General features: G+C 33.2%; 3 non-coding genes and 1 pseudogene across 4 annotated transcripts in view; 2 read left to right on the top strand and 2 right to left on the bottom strand.

Moving 5' to 3' along the window:
• The window catches only part of LOC147929736 (uncharacterized), a 1372-nt pseudogene extending 683 nt beyond the window's left edge, over positions 1-689 (bottom strand). Inside the window, exon 1 of the transcript XR_015577779.1 lies at positions 1-689. This exon is cut by the window's left edge and continues 683 nt beyond it. The product of XR_015577779.1 is annotated as an uncharacterized LOC147929736 (transcript).
• A 553-nt stretch (positions 690-1242) lies between these two features.
• On the top strand, positions 1243-1329 carry TRNAS-GGA (transfer RNA serine (anticodon GGA)). The gene has a single exon. It is a non-coding gene; the product is annotated as a tRNA-Ser (tRNA).
• A 1300-nt stretch (positions 1330-2629) lies between these two features.
• On the bottom strand, positions 2630-2702 carry TRNAT-UGU (transfer RNA threonine (anticodon UGU)). The gene has a single exon. It is a non-coding gene; the product is annotated as a tRNA-Thr (tRNA).
• A 1788-nt stretch (positions 2703-4490) lies between these two features.
• Positions 4491-4563, top strand: TRNAF-GAA (transfer RNA phenylalanine (anticodon GAA)). The gene has a single exon. It is a non-coding gene; the product is annotated as a tRNA-Phe (tRNA).
• Positions 4564-7500: the final 2937 nt, after the last annotated feature.

The following is a 7500-nucleotide window of genomic DNA, read 5'->3' as shown; positions in this document are numbered from 1 at the left end:
AATGCCCGAAAATAATATTCTAAAGCTTTGGTATGTTCCCCATTACTTGTGTGGATAAGGCCTATATTATAGAGTATATAACTTCGATCATAGGGGTCAATTTCTAGTCGCATAGCTTCGTAATAATTCTGTAATGCTTCCGCATAATTTCCTTCAGATTGAGCCGACATCCGTTACGGTCGTCATTCGCTTTAACGAATTCTCCGTTTCAGAACCGTATGTGAGACTTTCATCTCATACGGCTCCTCCTTTAGGTGCATAATGAAAATAATATATGTAAAAATGTGATGTCATTATGAACTAAGCGGGGCTAATGTTTTTACAAGAAATCCCTAGCCAACCTTCTTGCAAAAGATCTTTTCTTACTACCAAGTGGGTTCATGCTAGATAAAAATAAAAAAGGAAACTCTCAAAATTTCTTTGTTCTCAACGCCCCTAAATTTCCAGGAATGAGTCACTTCAACAGTCTTAAATGGTTATACGGGTATCCAAAGTACGAACGAGATGGATGTTTATTGTTCCAACCATTTTAATTTAATTAGTCCCAATCCCAAAGAAGAAGAAGAAAGGGAATCATTTTGAAGAAAGTTTTTGTGTTGTTGATTTCTCGGCGTAGTGCTTCTTCCCCTATGCCTCCTATTCGTATATTGTATTAGTGTAGTAGGATTGATCTGTAATACGGGAACCATAGGTAAAAACCTTTTGCTCAATACTTTCACAATTGAAGCATCTAAGGCTGCATTAATCGTGGATACATGACAGAAGGGATTGTTTTTTATATTATAAACTTCACCTTCAAAAGCGTAGATTTTTTTTCAATACTTGTTTTTCTTTCTATTCCAATCCAAATCGGCGAGAAAAAAAAGAATAATAATGATAATCAAATCGCACCATCTCTGTAATAAGTAAAAGCCTCTTTTTCTCCGGAAGTTGTCGGAATGACTCGTAATAAGATATCGGCTACAATTGTAAAGGTTTTATCAATAAAATTTCCATTTATACGCGATCTTGGCATAGGTAGTAATCCATTCTCTAACTCTTTTTATTTCCTTTACCTTTTCTTTTGTGAGAAAATTTTCTCACAAACAAAGGAATTGTATAGTACGAACTAACATAAAAGCGGACTCATAAAAAAACACCTTCTATCTACTTCCAATTTTTCCGAGGTATCTATTAACCATAATCTAAAAAACGATGAATAACTCGCTATTCACCCAGATACTCAGTCATAATCCTGATGTCGGAGAGATGGCCGAGTGGTTGAAGGCGTAACATTGGAACTGTTATGTAGACTTTTGTTTACCGAGGGTTCGAATCCCTCTCTTTCCTTACTTTCAACTAATTCACCAATCTTACGTGATTGACCACAATGTATCAAATCCAATAAAAAAGAATAGATATAAAATCTACCTTGTTTTGATTTTGAAATAGATTCTCTACTCCTAATTTCTTTCATATGGAAAATGCTGGGAAGAGCAAACAAGGGATCCAAATCCCCCTACCAATCTATGATACATGAATAGGAAAAAGATTCCTCGACAAAATCCCTTACCTTGTGCCTTTTTATTTTTAACGGCAAAGGGGAGTTGTCCGAACTCTTGTTTTTAGTAATTTTTTTTTTACTTAAGTTAGGTTTATTAAGTCTGTCGAGAGTAATATTCTACGACAAGCAATTCATTTATTTTCAAACCGACGCATTTCCTATCTATTATTTGATTGACTAACCCTTCATATTGGAATGTGTGAAGAGTCAGATGGTTTGGCAATTCTTCAGGGGCAGATGAATCAAGAAGATTTTGAACCAAAGTTCTAGAGTTTTGTTCATCCTTCACTGTAATAATATCTCGGGGTTTGCAGCGATAACTTGGTATATCAATTATACGGCCATTAACTAAAATATGTCCATGGTTAACTAATTGGCGCGCTTGAGGAATAGTCAAAGCCATACCCAATCGAAAAAGGATGTTATCCAAACGCATTTCAAGTAATTGTAGTAAAACTTGACCTGTTGACCCCTTGGCTTTTCCGGCGATACGCACATATTTAAGTAATTGGCGTTCTGTAAGACCATAATGAAAACGCAATTTTTGTTTTTCTTCTAAACGAATACGATATTGAGATTTTTTTACGGGGCGTGATTGGTTTCTAAGATCGCTTCCTGCCTTAGGCCTTTTACTAGTTAGTCCCGGTAAAGCCCCCAGACGTCGTATTTTTTTAAAACGAGGCCCTCGGTAACGTGACATAAAGACTCCTTTTTTTATTGAAATTGTACAAAACTAAATAAAATTAAAACTGAACTAAATGATAATGATAAATGACGTGAAATACACTCCAATAAACTATTGGAATACAAAGAGTAAGAAGATATATTCTCTCAATATACAGATTTTTTTTATTGTATATACAATATATATAAATCAAATAAATCACAAAAATTTTCCTTTATTTTCTTGATTTATTTTGCAAAGATCGAACTCTTTTACCCAATATATATTCCTATATGGAAGTTTATATGACATAATATAAATGGAGTGGTAACTCTTGGAAAAAGGTCCAAGAAGTCTTTTCAATCTTCTTTGATTTTGAAAGTACATTAAAAATCATGTAAAAAAACGAAAAAATATGGAAAAGCCGGCTATCGGAATCGAACCGATGACCATCGCATTACAAATGCGATGCTCTAACCTCTGAGCTAAGCGGGCTCAAATAAAATTGAGCATGCATACAAATTCACTAAACTACTAGATCATATCAATTAACTATTCTATATAATATTTTATAATATTTTTCCTTATCTATTTAGAATTAATCATATTCTATATATTCTAGAACAGAATATAGCTCAAATAAATAGTGACTATCATTAAATAAATAAAACATAACCTTACCTTAATTAATAGAATATAGCAGTATATTGACTTTCAAATTTTAATTTCATTAGTTTCTAAATAAGAAAATCTTAATTAGATCAGAAATCTTTTTTTTTTTTTCTATCTATTCTATCTATTTCTATCTATTATCTATATAGTATAGAATTATTAGAATTTCAAATTTACGAAGTAGACTTCTCATTTTTTTTTCCATTGTACATTGTACAATTCTAAGTTTCAATAATAACTTTCTTTTCATGAAAGTAAAAAAAAAAAAAAAGAAAAAGAATCGACCGTTCGACTATTTCTTAAAATTTAAGACAACGATGAGAAAAGGAAGAACATATATATGTTATGTAATATATAACCATATTGAATTGCAAATACAAAAATGATAGAATCTTTGTTGATTAGACTAAATCAATATGAATGGGGCTCAAAAAAATGAAAGAAGATAACAAAGACATAAAATAAGTATCTATAATGTAATGAATCCCAAGGTTTCGGCATAAGAAAAAACGGAAAGACAGCATAGCATAATGAGATCCTAAAAAGGGGGATATGGCGGAATTGGTAGACGCTACGGACTTAATTGGATTGAGCCTTGGTATGGAAACCTACTAAGTGATAACTTTCAAATTCAGAGAAACCCTGGAATTAACAATGGGCAATCCTGAGCCAAATCCTGGTTTACGCGAACAAACCGGAGTTTCCAAAGCGAGAAAAAAGGGATAGGTGCAGAGACTCAATGGAAGCTGTTCTAACAAATGGAGTTCACTACCTTGTGTTGATAAAGGAATCCTTCGATCGAAACTTCAAATAAAAAAAGATGAAGGAGAAAAACCTATGTTGTATAAAATTAGGTAACACAAAACGATCTCAAAAATGACGACCTGAATCTCGATTTCTTTTTTTTTATAAACAAAATCGAAATGTTGTGAATTAATTCGAAGTTTAATAAATAATATTTATTGATCAAACGATTCAATTCATAGTCTGATAGATCCTTGATGGAACTTATTAATCGGACGAGAATAAAGATAGAGTCCCATTTTACATGTCAATACTGACAACAATGAAATTTATAGTAAGATGAAAATCCGTTGACTTTTAAAATCGTGAGGGTTCAAGTCCCTCTATCCCCAGCTCTACTCCCCGAAAAGGTTGACACCTTACTTTTTTTTCGTTATTATTTATTTGAATTAGATAGAATCTATATCATTTTTCATTTTAAAACTTAGAAAGTCTTCTTTTATTTAGAAGATCCAAGAAATTCCCGGTCCAAAACTTTTTGAATTTACTACTTTTGAGTTTCTTTTCCTTGACATAGACCTAAGTCATATATTAAAATGATACTGATACTTCAGTAGATGATACTTCGGTAATGGTAGACATAGCTTAACAGCAGGGGACTCTAAATCCCTGTGTCATATCATAATGATCCTTCAGTTACTAATGGTAGATATAGCTTAATTGCAAAGGACTGTAAATCCTTGTGTCACCATTAGGAAAATGATAATGATTCTTCGGTAAATGATTCTTCGGGAATGGTAGACATAGCTTAACAGCGGGGGACTTTAAATCCTTGTGTCACCATTCGTAAAACGAGGATGATCCTTCGCCGGGATAGCTCAGTTGGTAGAGCAGAGGACTGAAAATCCTCGTGTCACCAGTTCAAATCTGGTTCTTGGCATAGGATCGATTCATTTTGATAAGTTTCTATTCTTCAAATTAAACGTATCTTTAGTAAAAAAGGTGCAATAATCCTTTATCCCCTCTCTTTTTTTGTTCATGTTGTGGATCCAGCCGTTCAAAAAGAGTGTATAATACTTTATACATAATACATATTCGAAAGGAAAGGTTAAATGAGTTCCGTTGAATCAAACAAGTAAAAAAAGGTCTATAACTATAGTATACTATAGTATCTATAGTTGAAGGGCAGAAATACCCCAAGATTCATTCGATACAATATAAATAGAATTGTATCCCCCCCTCATTTTTTGCTTTCCGATCTTATTTATTCATTCCCAGTTATGTGACTAAAGTTGACTAAGTTATGTGCGCGATACAAAGTTCATAATTCAGAACTCTTTTTTTTAGTTCATCCTATTGGCTCGGCTTTTACGAAATAAAAAAAGTATCTTTCAAATTGGAGATCAAGCTATCTCTAATAATATGAACGAGACCTCAACTCTTCTGTTTGTTTGATCTAAAAAAGAATAGAATTCAAAATATTCCGTGAAGGTCTGTAGTTCTAGAAGCTAAGGCTCATTTTTTATCATTCAATAAGCATCTTGTATTTCATAAAAATTGGGAGCAATATAATCCTTACGTAAAGGCCACCCTATCCAACTTTCGGGCATTAGGATACGTTTCAGTCGTGGATGGCTATCATAAGTGATTCCTAACATATCATAAGATTCCCGTTCTTGAAAATCCGTACTTTTCCAAACCCAGAAAACGGATGGAATTCTAGGATTACTCCTGTGAGTAAATACTTTTATGCAGACTTCTTCCGCTTGATTAACACCATATTCTATTCTCGTAAGATGATACACGCTGGCTAAGAGGCCACCTGGTGCCACATCATAGGCACATTGCGAACGTAAATAATTGTAACCATATACATATAAAATTACAGCAATAGAATGCCAATCTTCCGGCTTTATTTGTAAAGTTTCTATTCCTTGGTAATCGAAGCCCAACGATCTATGAACCAGCCCGCGTTTGGCTAGCCAAACGGACAAAGTGCCCTGCATCTTTTTTCTTTCCCCCACACCTTTTTTATATAAAATAAGTCTTTCACATTTACCATGAGTTCTAATTTATGAAGATTTTTTTCTGATTCTCTAAAAGCCTCCTTAATTAACTAATTCGTGGGACGATACTGGACTTTTGTATTTAAAAAATGTTTCAGTAGAGATCTCTGAAGTAGATGATGGTGGATAGAGTAATTCTTGATCATAATTTCCAGTATGCGGACTGCGTACAACAAAAAACTTGTGATTGGTAGTAAAACACCGATTACCCTGTTGAGGTCTAATTCGATCCTTATAGATTTCTCTAGCTATTTTCTTACGAAGCTTTGTTATAGCGTCTATAACAGCCTCCGGTTTAGGTGGACAACCCGGCAAATAGACATCTACAGGAATTAGCTTATCAACTCCTCGAACAGTACTATAAGAATCGGTACTGAACATCCCCCCTGTAATTGTACACGCTCTCATAGCAATAACATACTTTGGTTCAGGCATTTGTTCATATAATCGCACTAAAGAAGGAGCCATTTTCATTGTTACTGTACCTGCTGTTAAAATAAGGTCCGCCTGTCTAGGACTCGATCTTGGTACTAACCCATAACGATCAAAGTCAAATCGGGAGCCTATTAATGAGGCAAATTCAATGAAACAACAACTGGTACCATAAAGAAGCGGCCATAGGCTGGAAAGTCTTGACCAATTTGAAAGATCATTTAACGTAGTTGAAATAACGGAATTTTTTGTTGTTCGATCAAGTACGGGAAACTTAATGGAATTCATAATTGTTTCAATGGTTTTTTTTTTACTTTTATTATTATTATTGTATTGTACAAGTATTCGGGAAACGAACTAAGACCATTCCAATGCTCCTTTTCGCCATGCATAAACTAAACCAAGAATTAAGATAAGCACGAAAATGAAAGCTTCTATAAAAGCAGATACCCCCAGGACATCGAAACTCATTGCCCACGGATACAGAAAAACAGTTTCAACATCAAAAACAACAAAAACTAGAGCAAACATATAATAACGGATTCTAAATTGTAACCAAGCATCCCCGATCGGTTCTATACCTGATTCATAACTAGAAAGTTTCTCCGGCCCCTTCCTAATTGGAGATAAAACTCTGGAAATTATAAATGCCAAAACAGGAATAGCACTTGATATTATTAAAAATGCCCAGAAAATATCATATTCGTAAAGCAGAAACATAGACGAACTCCTATGAATGTGGAAAAAATACCCGCTTAGTCAATTCCAATCGGAGTGGATTGGGCAAGGGATATAGAACTCTTGAGTCAAAAAAAATTCAGGTTAATCAAATCATTTATTTTCGTTTGGTTGCTGTGGTAGACATCTCATTTTAAGATTTATTGATTTCTTATTTTCAGTACACTTATTACTTAATATTTCCATGTTTCTATTACTAATAGTTTCTAATATTAATAATATAATATTAATATGATTAATAACTAGTAATTTTTTTTTTTATTTCTGTTTCTGTTTATGTTAAAAATTTTTTTTTTCGAAAAATCTCTTCGTTTTTAAAACGATGACGTATCAAAAAATCCAGTAAGACTTTACCATATATATCGATAGATAGTGATTGGCTCAATTGAAATAAAATGAAATTTTCCATTTTATTCTGAACGATCCCCAGGACTTATGGTTTATGATATGGGAATTTTTTTTATGAACCGAGCAATTAAAAGTAACCTGTTAGAAATAAAGAATACAATAAAAAGGAAAAAAAATTATCCAATTATTTTTAATTTAATGTGATTTATTAGAATCAATTTCTTAGTTAGGGCTATACGGACTCGAACCGTAGACCTGCTCGGTAAAAGAGTTCGAACTTATTATTATCAAAA

The sequence above is a fragment of the Camelina sativa genome, chromosome 13 (genome assembly GCF_030686135.1).
Source record: "Camelina sativa cultivar CO46 ecotype springtype chromosome 13, ASM3068613v1".
Lineage (NCBI taxonomy): Eukaryota > Viridiplantae > Streptophyta > Magnoliopsida > Brassicales > Brassicaceae > Camelina > Camelina sativa.
This window is presented reverse-complemented; position numbering and strand designations above follow the sequence as displayed.